Source organism: Macaca nemestrina, chromosome 2 (assembly GCF_043159975.1).
Source record: "Macaca nemestrina isolate mMacNem1 chromosome 2, mMacNem.hap1, whole genome shotgun sequence".
Classification (NCBI taxonomy): Eukaryota; Metazoa; Chordata; class Mammalia; order Primates; family Cercopithecidae; genus Macaca; species Macaca nemestrina.
Window position 1 is genome coordinate 131,360,259 of NC_092126.1, and position 18,031 is coordinate 131,378,289.

General features: G+C 37.4%; 1 long non-coding RNA gene across 1 annotated transcript in view; it reads left to right on the forward strand.

Annotated features, from left to right (window-relative positions):
• The window catches only part of LOC105483773 (uncharacterized), a 301,015-nt gene that overhangs the window by 168,561 nt on the left and 114,423 nt on the right, over positions 1-18,031 (forward strand). The window lies entirely within an intron of this gene.

Consider the following 18,031-nt stretch of genomic DNA (forward strand, 5'->3'; position numbering starts at 1 on the left):
GCCTTGTGCATTTACAGAAGTTTTTCTGGTTGCTTTTTATAAAGTTCCAGTGTTCAATAGTCATTCGATTTTCAGAAGCATTTTTTTACATGGATTTCATGGATTTTGTTGGGTCCTCAGAATAAATGCTCAGGTTTTAATGATGGTGGTAGTACCTGATCAATTGATTGGTGTATTTATTTTCTTATAGTCACTCAGCTGCTGCTCCTGTTGCATTGCAATGACCAAAGAAACAAATACTTGTCCTTTTTCCAGTTCTATAAGATTTAATCACAGCCCAAACTTTCACTCCTTTCTCTTTTTTTCCCCTCAAGGTCTCCAAAGCACTGATCTAATGAAAGAAAACTCAATCTAGGAAGTGAAAGAGAAACCAAGACTCCAAGACACAGTTGAAATGGAATGCCACGTTTATATGTATATCGATTTTTACAGGACTACATTCAGAAACAAAATACCATCCTCTGTGATTAATTTATACAGTTTCCCTCTCAGTTAAATTAAAAACAAAGTGAATCCACAGCAGCAGATCCCCTTTTAGTTACAGATCTAACCTCTCTCAAGAAGCAAACATGGATTTATATCTCCCTCATTTGATGGTCAGCTTAGGACAACAACTGAATTCTTTGACACTATTGGGAATCTGCACAGTGAAATACATGTGATTTCTACTGAAAATTCCTATATAAGTCAAACTGCTACATTGGAGAGGTAAGAGATTCTAATTCTGCCATTTAATCATCTTCTGAATATTAGGCCGGGAAAGAGGAAGTATAATATGACTTAAGTTTTTGAGGGGACTGGGGATCTATGCACCTCTCTCCATGATTGTGACTGTGACTTAGCTAGTGCAGTCATGCAGCATGGCACACATATTGGCTGGTAAAATACAAGATAATTAAATAAAGTACATGAAACAATGTACTTTTTTTTTTTTTTTTTTTTTTTCTGAGACGGAATCTGGCTCTGTCACCCAGGCTGGAGTGCGGTCGTGTGATCTCGGCTCACTGCAAGCTCTGCCTCGCGGGTTCATGCCATTCTCCTGCCTCAGCCTCCCGAGTAGCTGGAACTACAGGTGCGCGCCACCACGCCTGGCTAATTTTGTTTTTGTATTTTTAGTAGAGACGGGGTTTCACCGTGTTAGCCAGGATGGTCTCGATCTCCTAACCTCATGATCTGCCCGCCTCAGCCTCCTAAAGTGCGGGGATTGCAGGCATGAGTCACTGTGCCCAGTCGAAACAATGTACTTTATTTAGTGGCTACAGATTCATTTTTATATGTATTAAAATATTGCTAGAACCACAACTCTTTGGTTTCATGCATAAAATTATCAGGACATTGTGGAAAAAAAGGCCTTAATCTGAAACAAAGTTAAAGACAATTTTAGAGAAAATACTACAGTGGGGTATGCAAGTTATGCATGAAGAAAGTGAAGGACTGAAGTATGGGAACTACTGCTAGGGTAGAGTTATTTTTCTTCCTTTTAAGACATTTTGGTGAGCCTTGTCTGTCTTTTCTGAAGTATTTGGAGAAAAGGGAGGGAGGATAGAGTGGGAATGGACCTGGCCTCTTAGAGAACTATAGTTATTCGAAGTTCACCGAGTAGAAAAAGAGAAAAATTCAAAACTACATTTTGAAAAAACAGATACAAACATTTACAGAATAATGTCATGAACACCAATATAGCTATCACCCAGATTCAACAATGGATTTTGTTGGGTTCTCAGATCAAGTCATGACCAATCTTGTTTCAATTGCATCCCATCCATTTCTTTTCATCCTCCCAGATTATTTTGAAGCAAATCCCAGGTATCATATCTCATCTATATGTATCTCAGCAGTAATCTTAGAAAGATAAGAACTTTTTTTAGAAACAGAGATTTCCAGTTGCTTATCTGGCAGGTAAGAAACACAGAAGTTGCCACTCTGTCCTAACAAGTACAAAGAAATGAGGTCATCAGACCCATCAGAGAAATGAGGTCACAGGGAAGACTACTGTCCCCAAAACTGGAGAGATTGGGAGCTACAATCCAAGATGAGATTTGAGTGGGGATACAACCAAACCATATCACCATGCTAACATCAATCAAAAGAAGTGGAAGTAGCTATACTAATTTCAGACACAGTAGACCTCAGAGCAAGGAAAATTATCAGAAATACAGAGGAGGTGTTACATAATGATAAAAGTGTCAATGCTCCAAGAAGACATAACAGTCTTTAAGGTGTGTATGCCTAATGACAGAGTGTCAAAATACTTGAAACAGAAACTGATAGAATTGCAAGGAGAGTCCACCCTTATAATTGGAGATTCCAACACTCCTCTGTTAGAAGGGGACAGATCCAAAAGGTAGAGGACATGGTTGAACTCAACAGCACCATCAGTCAACTTGTATTGCACATATTAGAAAAGAAAAATCTCAAATCAATAATTTAAGCCTTCACTTAAATTATTGAAAATAGAAAAGGAAGAGCAAATTAAATCCAAAGTAAGCAGAAGAAAAGAAATAATAAAAGCTAGAATGCACATCAATAAAATTGAAAAACACAAAGTCAATAAAAAAAATAAATGAAATGAATAACTGGTCCTTTGAAAAGATCAATAAAACCTCTAGCTGGGCTAAGAGAGAGAGATGACACAAATTGCTAGTATCATACATTAAAGAGGGGACATTACTACAGAACCCATTGATGTTAAAATGATGATAAAAGGTTATTATGAACAGTTCTATGCTCACAACTTGATAATCTAGATGAAATGGACCCAATATCTTGAAGAATACAACTTGTCAAACCTTGCACAAGAAGAAAGAGGCGATCATAAGCCAATATCTATTAAAGACATTGAATCAATAACTAATAACCTTTCAAAATAAAAAGCACCAGACCCAGATGGGTCCACTGCTAAATTATACCAAACATTTAAGGAAAAAAATCATGCCAATTCTCTACAATCTCTTCCAGAAGATTAAAACAGTGGGAATAGTTTCTAACTCAGTCTAAGAGGCCAACGCTGCTTCAGTACAAAAATCAGACAAAGATATTACATGGAAAAACCATATACAGTAATACCTCACACATACATAGGTGCAAAAATCCTCAACAAAATATTAGCAAATTCAATCCAACAATGTCTAAAAATAATTACGCACCATGATCAAGTGTGGATATCTACAAACTGATTTTAAAGTTTCTATGGAGAGGCAAAATACCCAGAATAGCCAACTTCATATTGAAAGAGAAGCAAAACTGGAGGCGGTAAAAAAGTGGTGTGGTTGACAGGGGTTAGGTGAGAGGAAAAGATGAATAGATAGAGAGCATAGAGGATGTTTAGGGCAGTTAAATTATTCTGCATGATACTTTAATGTGAATACATGTCACTATACATTTGTCCAAATGCACAGAATGTCCAACACTAAGTGATCCCTAATGTAAACTATGGACTGTGGGTGAAAATTGTGTGTCAGTGTAGGTTCGTTGCATTAAACATACACTCTAATGTCAGATGTAGAGAGCAGGGTATGTTGTGTGTGTGGGGGACAGCGGGGTGGGTGGGGAGCAGGAGGTAGATAGGAACTCACTGCATTTTCTGCTCAATCTCACTGTGAACCTAAAACTGCTCAAAAAATAAAATGTATTAACAATAAAAAAGCCAAAGTAGCAGTGTCACTGTTACAACATCAAATATATGAGTAGTTCCCAAATACCATAAATATTCACTCAATGTTCAAATTTCCCTGAGTGCCTCATGAATTATTTTAGATTTTTACAGTTTGCTTGTATTAAGTTCCAATAAAGGTCCATACATTGCTATTAGTTGATTTGTATTGAGCTGTATTATACCAACGTGTCCTTGGTGCTTAGTTTTATTTTCTATTTTAGTGAAGATAAAAGGCAATTTTTAATCTATTGGAACCATTTACATTGCAACCTACATTTCTTAATTTATTAAGCTTCAAGCACTCGAATGTCCTCAAGAGTCTGCCAGGTAACATACATACTGGAGAAGTGGGCTAGATGAAGACTGTGACCAACAGGAGGGCTCAGGTTCTTTCTTTAGGTGGCAGCACTTTCTCAGCCCTGGCCACTACTACCCTGTAGAAATTTGTGTAGTAGGGGAGGGAGTATGACTAGATTTTTGAGAGAAGCTGGCAATCTCAATTTTCATATAATGTCTCCTGAGTTTTAAAGGTTGTCAAATAATGCAAAATTTTGAAAAACCAGTATGCAGGTCAAACAAAACACATCTGCAAATGTATCCAGCTTATGACCTACCAGCACATTATTTTTGCTACAGATAATTAAATGGACTGCTGTCATTTCTATTGCCTTCTATCTTTTCATTCTGGAAGTTGAGGGGAAACATACTCCCCTCCTTATGCCCTTGTCTCCCTCTCAATTCCAGACTGTGACTCATATTTTAGGAAGAGCTGATCTGGCCCAAATGCTTCACTTTACTTATGGGATACTGGGGCTCAGAGAAGACAAGTATGTTGCAAAAAATCAACTGGCCTTGTGGATTGTCTAAATCTTTAATCTAGTTCTGATGCCAGTGCAGGGTACTGTGCACCATAGCCGCTTATTAGTAAAGCAATGGTGCAGCACCATCATGCCACTAAACACGTTTCTGCTCTAGTAGCATAAACTTTCCCATGCCTTGGCATCCCATGACTTGTTTTGTTACTTGGAAGCAGAGAAGGAAGAAGGGAACTAACATTGACCAAGAAACTAGACAGCTCTGGACCCTGTCCTAGATGCATTTTGTTATCTTAATAACCATCACACAAAATCACCAAGATGTGGATACTGTTATCTTTTTGAATACATGAAAAAAAGTGAGGTTCAAAGATTTAAGTCACTTTTTCTAGGCCACACAGATATTAAGTAACAGACCCAGGTTTGTGTAACTCTCAATCCTGGGTTCTTTCCATAACTCTATTAACTTCACACTGCCTGTCATTTCCAAGCTCCCAATGACACCCAATGTCATTTTCTTAATTTCTGCCACACTGTAACCTAAGACAGATGGCTTAGGGAGTAGTGCTGCTTTCCTAGAGGACAGCCAAGGACCATAGCAGCATGTTGTCTTGGAGGTTTCTCTCCCATCATCGCTACTGTTCTCTTTCCTCCACTTCAAGTCACCTTTTTGGAACTGACTTACCAATCAGGACCAATTTACTTTCTAGGTTAGTGTCCCAGCAGGAAACAGATAAAATATTCAAATGAGATAATTGAGTTAAGTTTTATGAAGGGGACATTACATAGGTATGGGTAGTGTTAAGAGAAACTCACAAACAATGGTGTAGGACTCCATGGCTAGTGATAGCAGGGAACATTTCCTGCTACCAAACAGCAGCCGTAGTCTTGGAAAAAGGCAGCCACTGCAGCCTGACAGCCTGGTCGGGGAGAAACTAGGGATGAAAACTGTGATGCCCCTCCCATATATGAAAGGAAGAAAGAAAAAAAGAAGGTAAGAAAGAAGGAAGGAAGGAAGGAAAGAAAGAAAAAAAGAAAAGAAGGAAGGAAAGAAAGAGAGAAAGGAAAGAAGGAAGGAAGAAAGAGAAAGAAAGACATGGAGGGAGGGAGGAAGGAAGGAAGGAAGGAAAGAAGGAAGGAAGGAAAGAAGGAAAAGACAAAGTAGAAAATGGAACTGGAGGTGCAAACAAAGAATATTCTGATTATTTCCTTCACTTTTCTACAAGCTGCTGCCACCTAAGCAGACATGAGCCTTGTTCTGAAGGGCACCTCTGTTAGAAAAGATCAGATGCTTCCCTCTCATTCTGAGCTTCACTGCTGTTTCCCTGGCTGGAATCCCAGCCAGCTTGCATCCAGACACACCTTCGGCTCTGCACTGGCATACGTGAGACGCTCTACCATCTGGGTCAGGCAACCAATATTTTCAAGCTCATGCTATAGGATCCTGAGAAGAAAAGCCGCCTTCTTTCCCAAGCACATCTGCACAGTTAACATCTGCATATTTCTGCTCTTTCTAGAGACTTGACCTGTGTTTTTACTTCACTTTCTTGCTTTCTTTGGCCCTGCTCTTTTACTTGAATTCCTAACAATATTACTCTCCCTGTCTACCTCTCTGCATCCAGGCCCAGAGTGCCAGCAAATCAAGTTATTTTCATTTTATGAATATGCATATACAAAACCCAAGATATTTTCTGAGAGAAACTTCAAATTTGATCTGCAGGAAATATGCTGTTATTTCTGCCAATGGATAGAAGTATTGCTGAATTAAACCAAAAGCCAGCCGGTTCTGTGCTCTTGGAAAGTGTTTTGCCATTTTTCAGGGAAGAACTTTTTCAGTGTGCTGTTGTTGCTTTTACAAACTATTTTTTGTTTTATCAAACAAATAGAGAAAGTTGGGGTTTTGCCCTCCTTCAAAATACTTAGAGAAGACAATGCACAATCGATTTCACATGATGTAAACCTTAAGTCCCTTGCTTCAGAAATCTGTTTCCTTCCCAACTACACCAGAATCAGCACTTTCCTTCTCATGTTAGGTCCTCTTTGTGCAATCAGCAAAAATGTAACAATTTGATTTTTTTTTAGCTCCTCATAGCACTTTTCTCACTTATACTTGCTTGACAACAGCACATAAAGAGTTGGTTTCCCCCCATTGGCAACACAAAACGTGGTACAGACATGAGTGATTAAAAAAGACAGAGCAAGAGCAAAGGGCTCATATCTTAGCAATGGTATCATTACAGAAGTTTAATGCTTATACCAGTTGAACTTTCTGGCAAGTTAGACTAACGTTAGAGTAACATTAAGTTAGTCATTACATACTGTGTATGCTACTTATAAATGCTGATTGGATCCTATTGGTTGATGATGTTGTTGAGTTCTTCTTTACACTTGCTAATTTTTTATCCAGTTGTTCTCTTGGTTGTTGAGAGAGGGGTGTTGAAATCACCAACTATAAATGTGTATATGTCTGTTTTTCTTTTCAACTATGTTGCATTTGGTAGCTTTGTTGTTTGATGCGTACACATTTAGGATTGCTGTGTCTTCTTGTTTGATTGACCTTTTTAATCATTATATATTTACCTTTTTATTGTATATATTTTATCATTATATACTATATATCTTTTTATCAATAAATATATCATTAACGTTATATATTATATATCATTGTATGTCATAATGTATTATTATATATTTTATCACTATGTCTTTCTATGTTTCTGGTAATTTTCTCTGCAGTCTACTCTGTTATTAATATTAAGATAGCCACTTTAACTTTGATTTTGTTAATGTTTTGAGGATATATCTTTTTCTACTGTGTCATCATTTCATCAGTTGAAATGATATATAAAATCCCAGGCTCCTTTCATACCCCTTTAAACTCTTATATTTATTATATATAGTCATGAGCCATATAACAATGTTTTGATCAATGATAGTCCTCATATATGATGATCCCATAAGATTATAATGGAACTTAAAATTTTCTGTCACCTAGTGAGTTTGTAACTGTCATAATGTTGTAGCACAATGTATTTGTTACTCATGGTTTTGTAACGATGCTGGTATAAGCAAACCTATTGTGTTGCCAGTCATATAAAGGTATAGCACATAAAATTGTGTAGTGTATAATGATAGTGGTAATAAGTGTGTACAGTGTTTTTTAAGGTCTACAGTAGCATATGGTAATGTCCTAGGACTTCACATTCACTCACTACTTACTCATTAACTCATCCAGAGCAACCTCCACTCCTTCAAGCTCCATTCATAGTAAATGCCCTATCCAGTGTACCATTTTTTATCCTTCACACCACATCTTTACTATACCTTTTCTATGTTTAGATTTTTTTTTTTTTTTTTTTTTTTTTTGAGACAGAGTTTTGCTCATTGCTCAGGCTGGAGTGCAAAATGGCACAAACTCGGCTCACTACAACCTCTGCCTCCCTGGTTCAAGTGATTCTCCTGCCTCAGCCTCTCAGGTAGCTGGGATTACAGGTATGTGCCCCCATGCCTGGCTAATTTTGTACTTTTGGTAGAGGTGGGGTTTCACCACGTTGGTCACAAAATACTTCCCATAGTGTTACAATTGTTTAAAGTATTCAGTCAAATAACATGCCCTGTAGGTTTGTAGCCAAGGAGCAATAGGCTATATAGTATATAGCCTACACGTGGAAGAGGCTATACCATTTAGGTTTATGTAAGTACATTCTCATGTTTGTGCAATAATGAAATTGCCTAATGATGTATTTTTTAGAATGTATCCATGTCATCAAGTGACACATGACCATAATTTTCTATATTTTCCTCTATATACTTTAGAACTGTATCAGACAGTATTATACTCTTTGCTTCAATCATCAAACATAATTTAGAAAACACAACAGGAGAGGGAAAGCCTATTGTAATTACCCATATTTTTGCTTGCCATGTTCATTCTTCCTTTTTGATATTCCAAGTTTCCTTCCTTTATTGTTTTCTATTGGTTTATAGCTTATTTTAGCCTTTCCTTTAGAGTAAGTCTGCTGTTTCCAAATAATCTTAGTTTTCCTTCATCTGAGAATGTCTTGATTTTTCCTTCATTTGAGAGATAGTTTCAGTGTATATATTTTTTCTTTCAGCACTTGCAAGTGTTGTGCCAGTTCCTCCTGACTACCTGCTCCGATGAGAACTCTGTCATTCTAACAGTTTTCTTTTGTAGATAATGTATCATTTTTTCTCAAGTTGCTTCCAAGATTTATTATTTTTTTAAAAAATTTTAGCTGATTGATTGTAATGTGTTCTGGCACAGATTTTTAAATTTATTTTTAGTTTATCTTGCTTATGGTTTGCTCAGCTTCTTGAGTCTGTAGAGGTTTGTCTCTTGCTAACTTTGGCAAGTTTTCAGCTGTTATTTCTCTGAGTGCTTATTTATTCTTGCTCTTTCTTCACCTCTCCTTCCAATGAAATCAATGTCAGATTTTTTGTGATAGTCCCAGAAGGCCCTGAGAATTTGTTCATTTTGGTTTTAGTCCTTTTTCACTATTTTGTTCAGATTGGATAATTTTTGTTGTTTTATCTTTACTGATTTTTCTTCTGTCCCTTCTATTCTGATGTTGAGCCCATTCATTGAGCTTTTTATTTTCTGTATTGTATTTTGGAGCTCTAAAATTTGCTTTTAGTTTTAAAATATCTTTGATTTGATTTTTAATTTATTGCCTAAGAGCTCTATGTTTTCATTTGTTTCAAGCATGTTTGTAATTGTTTGATGAAGCATTCTTATGATGGGCTGTCTTAAAAATCTTTGTTAGGTAATTGTAATATCTTTGTCATCTTGGTGTTGACATCTATTGATTTTATTTTTCTTAATTCAATTTAAGCCTTTCTTGGGTTTTGCAGGGTGAGTCAGTACATTTTTGAAATCTAGGCAGTTTTCTTTATTTTATGAGACTGTGAATCTTGTTTAAACCTCTGTTTTAGCTTGCTTTCTCTGAAACTACTCTGACAGGGGAAAAAGAAGGCACAGTCTTGCTACTTCCAGTTGGAGATAGGCATCAAGGTTCCACAGTCAGTCCCTGTTGATACCTGTGGTAGAGACTTCTCGTTCTTGATGAATTGGGGTGTAAATCTGGCTCCTTGCATGCTGTCCACTGACATTGCAGTGGGGAATGGCCTCATTACTGCTGAGCAATAATGAACATCTTGACTCTTCCTGAGACCTCCTCTGACACCACCGCAGTGGGTAGCTGGAAAGACACCTCATTATTGCTGGGTGGAGATGAATGTCCAGGCCCTCCACTTGGCATTATATGATATCACCCTGCCAGAGATGTTGTAGTACCTCCTTATAGTCTTGGAAGGGTAGAAGTCTAAGCTCTCCATTTGACCTTTGATAGTATGGGTGGGGTTGGAGCCACATTTTTTTTTTTTCTGCGGTATTTTGCTATAGGGGTGAAGTTGGTGTTTAAAATTTTCTGGCATGTTAGGCTGTGCTTTTCCTGGTCCTTTGGCTAGAGAGAGAAGAGTTTTAGGGGGCTTTTTGAGGGTCTGTTTCCTTTGTCATTTTTGAATTGTTGAGTTCCTCACCTCCAAATCTGGTATATATGAGGCAAAAAGAACAGCCAAGGAACTTACTACTGTGTTATTTTTCAGGGTTCCAAACATTCAGTTTGTCTTCATGGAGTAACACTTTTTCCTGTAGAGGTATCTATAGTATTGTTTGTGTAAGGTGCTTTGGCTTTGGTTCTGGATGGGCATAGTAGTGTAATCTTCATATGATGTCTTTGGCTGTAATCAATATCAGTAGTGTCTGTGAATTCCTTATTGGCTTATGCTGCAGTTGTTTGTGGAGGCTGCCACACAACTATGATGATATAAGGACCTTCATGGGTCAGTCCTCAAGCCTCAAGAGGAGGAAGAGTATGCAAACACTGATGGTGGCAGCGGTAGACCTCAGGCAGGCCTATAAACAATCTCTTGATAGACATGTACAAGAATTTTTCTAGATCTGTTCTGTCCAATGCAGTAACCACTAGCACATGGGAATATTAATTAAAATCAAAGTGAATTAAAACAAAATATGTCCTTTTTCACAGTAGCCACATTTCAAGTGTTCAGTAGCCACACATGGCAAATGGTTACCACATTAGAAAATGAGGTTATAAAATACTTTCTTCATCATCAACTGTCTATTGGGTAGCGCTGGTTTAGAGTACATATTTAGGAGCAGAGTTACTGGTTTGAAGAGTATGAGCTTCATTACCTTTATTAGAAAATGATAAGATGTTTTCCAAAGTAGTTGTATTGATTTATACTTCCATTAGCAGTTTGATAAGAATTCTTATTGTTCCATATTTGTGTTAAGAAATTTTGTCATATTGATGGGTATGAAAATGAAAAGGTACCATTTTCTCATTAACTAAAGAAAGTGGATATATTTTTATGTGTTTATTGACCGTTATAAAAGAGGCTGTTTAAATCTTTCACCCATTTTTCCATTGAGATGTTTATTCTTTTCTTATTAATTCATAGGTGTTTTAAAAGTATATTAAACATTAATCTTTTGTCTATTAAATGTACTACAAATGCCTTTTTCACTTTGTAGCTGTCATTTTTCTACTGTTTTTCTTAGTCAGAATAGAACAGACTAAACTGGGATAACAAATGAATCTCAACTCTTAGTGGAGTAATGAAGTCTGATGTTAGTAGCTGTACCTTATAAAACACATGGCCTTTACAGTTGCTGCAGCAAGGGAAGGAGAGCTGGAGAGTTGCATAGGTTATTTTTTAAGTGCTGTGTTTGGAAGTGGCTTATGCCACTACTGTCCAAATCACATCTGGCCCCAATCTAATGTGAGGGAGGTTGGAAAGTGTAGGGAAGTACATGAATATTTTGGAGGATTCACAGTATCTGCCACATGGTGCCATTTAAGGACTGGGTGCTCTAATTTTAATGTAATTGAACTTAATTCTCTTTCATTATGATTTTTTTCCTCTATCTTATTTAAAGAGTCCTTCCCTACTTCAAGGTCAGTTTCAGAAAAAAGTGGAGGATTCCTTGAATGGAATGGTGAAGCCATCTTTTCTACATTGCCTCTAAACTTGCCTCCCTTTTGCTGTTCAAACTTAGGTCTTTAATTCATAAGAAATTGTCTTGTTTTAGTTAGGGGTTCAATTGTATTGTTTTAGCACCATTTATAGAAAAACTCGTGTTTCCCACTAATCTGTGAATCAAATATCCATACATTTCTGAATATGCTTCTGGATTCCAGATACTGTTCCACCACTCTATTCATCTATTCCTGGGCTCATACCACCATATCTTAAATATTAGATTTTTATAAAACTCTTGATGTCTTTTAAGGCAAGTATCTTACCATGTACATCCTATTATGAGCTGTCTTGGCTATTATTAGTCTTTGACCTGCTCTTTGAATCACATAATCTTTTTGTCAAATTTAAAAGTAAAGCCAGTTGGTATTGAATATATAGATCAGTTTGGGAAGAATTGTTCTTTACAATATTAAGTCTTCCTGTCTATGAACAATGATAAATCTGTACATTTATTTAGCACTTATTTAATATATTTTAATAAAGCTTCAAAAGTTTGTGTTGTTAAGGTCTTGTATATCTTTAGTTAAATTGATTTGTTGGTACTATTTAAAATGTTATTTTTAAAAAACTTACATATTTAAACTGCTTATCATATGGAAATTCAGTTGGTTTTTCAGTATATTGTATGGTCTTTTCTTTGTAATTTTTAGATTTTTTTTTCCTGACTTCCACTCAATAACAAGGTATAGAAACCTAATTTTATTTTTTACTCCTAGGAGGTGTAGTTTTATTTCTAGTTTGTCTGCTGAGGGTGTAAATTTTTTAGCTCCAGGTATATGTGTAGTGTCTCCTATTAGATTTACTACCCTGAAAGTTTTTTCTCTTGTCTTCATTCCTCATGAGGCCATGAAAAATGAAGCCCAAAGTCATTTGGGCTTAGAAGATGCCCTCAGGGTAAAGGTGAGCTTTGATCCTTCTTTACCTGGGCTCTTGTTCTTCCTTAAGCCCTCTAGAAAATCCTTATATTTTTGCCAGTTTATCAATGCATTAAAATAGATGTTTATTTTTATTTGTATTTGGTTTTAGTCAAGAGGATCAATCAATTAGTTTATATACTCTACTATGCTGCCAGAAGCTGAAATTGTATCTGTGTGTGTGTGTATGTATATATATATAAAGTATATATGTATGTGTATGTATATGCATGTATGTGTATAATATATGTGTGCATACATATGCACACATAAACGCATATATATACACATATACATACATATATATACACACACAGTTTTAAACCCCTTAAAACCCAATATTTATAATAATTCCAAAAAATGTAATTTTTTTTAAAGGCTGAATTTAAATGACTTGTTTCCATTGAATTATAAATCTCAGCAGCGTTATTATTGTTATTCAACCTTCTTTACTGATTCATTTTTTCCTTCTCCATTTTTCTTTCTTATTTGGTTATTAAGTCAATAAAGTACTTTAAGACCTATGGTCAACAAAGTTGGCTTATCCTTCTTATTTGGTGGATTGACATTTTAAAACAATCTACCCAGTCTCCTAACACCACGGCCTTTATATTGCACATTCTGTGACAGTGAGAGTTAACGCTAACCTTGCTAGATCTTGCAGAGTCAAGTTGTCTCTGATAAAAACTTTCCTCCCATTTCTGCCAATTAATCAACAAGTGGCTTTTGAGTTTCTACCAAAAATCTGTTACTGTGATAATGGCAAACTTGTTCTGCTAGCCAAGGGGTGTTAAGCCAGATTTTCTCAAGGGTGAGAATCTGACTAGACTGATTTTGTGTGATTACCCTAATCCTGCCCTTTCTTTCACAGATTCCCTGTAGGAATTTCCCAGGGAGACTAAAGGGTATAGTTAATTGCTTTTGGAATCTTTTCCTCTGTGGATGGTAAAGCAACACATAGAACATTGAGATAAAAATTTAAGCCCATAAGCAAGTTGTGCCTATTGAGTTCAGGAAAATTCAAAATTAGTAGTTCACTTGGTGTTTTATCATTATAATAAATATGAAAATACTTAAAGCAATGTCCCAATTTATAAACTCCTTCTTTATTGATACATAGAACATTGGCCCACAAAATATCACCCGTGCTATATAATCTCACCATTAAAGAACTGTCCTAAATATTTTTCTATAATTACAAAAAATACAACAAATATCTTTCATGAAATTAATATTTGCCCAAATTGCTACAATACTTCTCTTTTAGTGGTCAATAAAGTTAATTGATATATTTTTCTCTCATCACTGAAAAATATTTATGTTTTTACACAATTGATCCTTATTTGCTGTTGAAAAAAATTGAAATAGAGATAAGGAGACAGACAAAACTCATTTCAATACTCAGAAATAATTACTCAACATTTTCAAAAATGTTTTATTGTAAAATAACTTCATAGTTATAGGAAGGCTGTAAGAATAATACAGAGAACTCCCACATTCCCCTCAATGATTCCATATGTATATATTCAATATTCTACCTGTATATCTATTTACTATTTTTACTTATGTCACCATTTTTATATATTTATTTTATTATTTTTTATATATACATATAAACTTTTATATACATACATATATATATTTATATACACATAAATGATTCAGAAAAATATGTATATACATACACACACACATATACATTTTTTTCTAAATTATTAATCATTTGAGTGACAGTTGCATCTATCATAATCCTTCACTCTGAAGTGACTCTGAAGTGCTTCAGGGTGTATCTCCTAAGAACAAAGTCATTCCGTTACATAACCACAATTCAATTATCAAATTTGAGAAACTAAGCATTGATATCATACTCTCATTTAAAATACAGCTGAAATTCAAATTTTATCAATTGTTTCAACAACATTCTTTTTTTTTTTTTTTTTTTTGAGACGGAGTCTCACTCTGTCGCCCAGGCTGGAGTGCAGTGGCGCGATCTCGGCTCACTGCAAGCTCCGCCTCCCGGGTTCACGCCATTCTCCTGCCTCAGCCTCCCGAGTAGCTGGGACTACAGGCGCCCACAACCGCGCCCGGCTAATTTTTTGTATTTTTAGTAGAGACGGGGTTTCACCGTGGTCTCGATCTCCTGACCTTGTGATCCGCCCGCCTCGGCCTCCCAAAGTGCTGGGATTACAGGCGTGAGCCACCGCGCCCGGCCTTCAACAACATTCTTTATAATAATTTTCCATGATCCTGAGTTCAATCACCAATCATGTATAAAATGTAGCTGTCATGTTTTGTAGCTTTTTTTCAATCCTCAGCTTTTCTTTATCTTTCATGACATTGACAATTTTGTGGAGAACAAACCAGTTGATTTCTAGAATGCCTTTCAATTGGTTTGATATTTCTTAATTTTGAAGTGGTTTTAAAAAGGTTATATGAACTCACTTTCAGTCCTGCTTTCCTATTCTTTTGAGATGCTAATTTATTCTGACTTTTGGTCCCTATAATTCTTCCAAGATTGTTTTTATTTAGGTCACTAGTGACCTTCATGTCACAAAATTCAATGGTCAATTCTCAGTCTTTCATTCAACCTCTTAGCAGAATTTGATAGAGTTTATCTCTTCAGCTTACTCGAGAGTACCATACTGCATACGCATTCCTAGTTCCACCACACCAATTAGTTGCAAAATCATGGAGATTCTATCTACTGTGAACCTCTATCCATTCTCTCTCATCTGTTGCTACTATAACTTCCTGATATGGTTTTTGTGTGTCCCCACCCAAATCTCATCTTGAATTGTAACTCCCACAATTCCTACCAGTGGGAGGTGATTGACTGGCTCCTCTAGTGGGAGGTGATTGAATTATGGGGGTGGGTATTTCCTAAGCAGTGTTTGTGACAGTGAATGAACCTCACAAGGTCTGATGGTTTTAGAAACAGGAATTTCCCTACACAAGCTCTCTTTTGCCTGCTGCCATCCATGTGAGATGTGACTTGCTCCTCCTTGCCTTCCACCATGATTGTGAGGCCTCCCCAGGCATGTGGAACTGTAAGTCCGTTAAACCTCTTTCTTTTGTAAATTGCTCAGTCTTGGGTATGTCTTTATCAGCAGTGTAAAAAATGGACTAATACAGTAAATTGGTACCAGTAAGGTGGGGCATTGCTGAAAAGATGCCCAAAAATCTAAAAGTGACTTTGGAACTTGGTAACAGGCAGAGATTGGAACAGTTTGGAGGGCTCAGAAGAAGACAGGAAAATGTTGGAAAGTTTGGAACTTCCTAGAGACTTGTTGAATGGATTTGATAAAAATGCTGATAGTAACATGAACAATAAGGTCCAGGTTGAGGTGGTCTCAGATGGGCACAAGAAACTTGTTGGGAACTGGAGCAAAAATGACTCTTGTTATGTTTTAGCAAAGGAACTGGTGGCATTTTGCCCCTGCCCTAAAGATTTGTGGAAATTTGAACTTGAGAGAGATGATTTAGGGTATCTGGCAGAAGAAATTTCTAAGCAGCATAGCATTCAAAATGTGACTTGGGTGCTGTTAAAAGCATTCAGTTTTATAAGGGAAGCAGAGCATATGAGTTTGGAAAATTTGCAGCCTGTCAATGTGACAGAAAAGAAAATCCAATTTTATGAGGAGAAATTCAAGGGCTGCAGAAATGTGCATAAGTAACAAGGAGCTAAATGGTAATCCCCAAGACAATGGGGGAAATGTCTCCAGGGCACATCAGAGGTCTTCCTGGCAGCCCCTCCTATCACAGACCCAGAAGCCTAGGAAGAGAACATGGTTTCATGGGCCAGGCCCAGTACTCCTCTGCTCTATGCAATCCAGGGACTTGGTGCTTAGTGTCCCAGCAACTCCAGCCATGGCTGAAAGGGGACAAGGTACAGCTTGATCCATGGCTTCACAGGGTGCAAGCCCAAAGCCTTGGCAGCTTCCACATGGTGTTGAGCCTACAGGTACACAGAAGTCAAGAATTGAGGTTTGGGAGCCTCTGCCTAGATTTCAGAGGATGTATGGAAAGCCTGGATGCCCAGGCAGAAGTTTGCTGCAGGGGTGAAGCTGTCGTGGAGAACCTCTGTGGAAGGGAGATGTGGGGTTGGAGCCCCCACAGAGTCTCTACTGGGGCACCATGTAGTGGAACTGCAAGAAGAGGGCCACTGTCCTCCAGAACCCAGAATGGTAGATCCACCGACAGCTTGCACGTTTTGTCTGGAAAAGCCGCTGGCACTCAACACCAGCCTATGAAAGCAGCCAGGAGGGAGACTGTACCCTGCAAAGCTACAGGGGCAGAGCTTACCAAGACTATGGGAACCCACCCCTTGCATCAGTGTGACCTGGATGCAAGACATGGATTCAAAGGAAATCATTTTGAAGCTTTAAGATTTGAGTTCCCTGCTGGATTTTGGACTTGCATGAGTCCCGTAGCCCCTTAGTTTTGGCCAATTTCTCCCATTTGGAACAGCGGTATTTACCCAATGCCTGTACCCCTATTGTATCTAGGATGTAACTCACTTGCTTTTGATTTTACAGGCTCACGGGCAGAAGGGACTTGCCTTATCTCAGATCAGATGTTGGACTGTGGACTTTTTAGTTAATGCTGAAATGAGTTAAAGCTTTGAGGGACTGTTGGGAAAACATGATTGGTTTTGAAATGTGAAGACATGAGATTTTGGAGGGGCCAAGGGAGGAATGATATGGTTTAGCTCTGTCCCCACCCATATCTCATCTTGAATTATAGCTTCCACAATTCCCACATGTCTTGGGAGGAACCCAGTGGGAGGTGATTGAATTATGGGGGTGGGTCTTTCCTGAACTGTTCTTGTGATAGTGAGTCTCATGAGACCTGTTGTTTCTAAGAACTGGAGTTTCCCTGCACAAACTCTCTCTTTGCCTGCTGTCATCCATGTGAGACGTGACTTGCTCCTCCTTGCCTTCTGCCATGATTGTGAGACCTCCCCAGCCACGTAGAACTGTAAGTCCATTAAACATCTTCCTTTCGTAAATTACCCGGTCTCAGTTATGTCTTTATCAGCAGTGTGAAAATGGACTAATACACCTCCCTAATTTTACATGTGAGTGAATCCCATTTATATTTTTACCATCTAGCCTTTGGGTCTCTAGAAATCAGTTTTTCCTTTGTAATTCAGCTTACAGTCTTCTGTTGAAGTTACCTTTCTGAAACTTGATTGCAAGCAATATAATGAAGTTGTTAGGAGTGTGGGTTCTGGCATAGAAAGACTCGAGTTGGAGTCTTGGCTCTGTAGAGCAAAAGACAATGAGTGGGAATGATGATCTACATCCAGGGTTGGCAAATCTGGCTTGCTGCCTGCTGTGTAATAAACTCTGTTGGAATGTAACCACACCCATTTATTTGTGTATTATACATGATTGCTTCCTCCTACAACTGCAGAATTAAGTACAGTCATCTATCACTTAATGGGGGATACCTTCTGAGAAATGCATTGTTAGGCAATTTCATTAATTATTTGAACATCATAGAGTGTACTTATGTAAACTTAGATGGGATAGCCTACTACATACCTAGACTAGATGGTA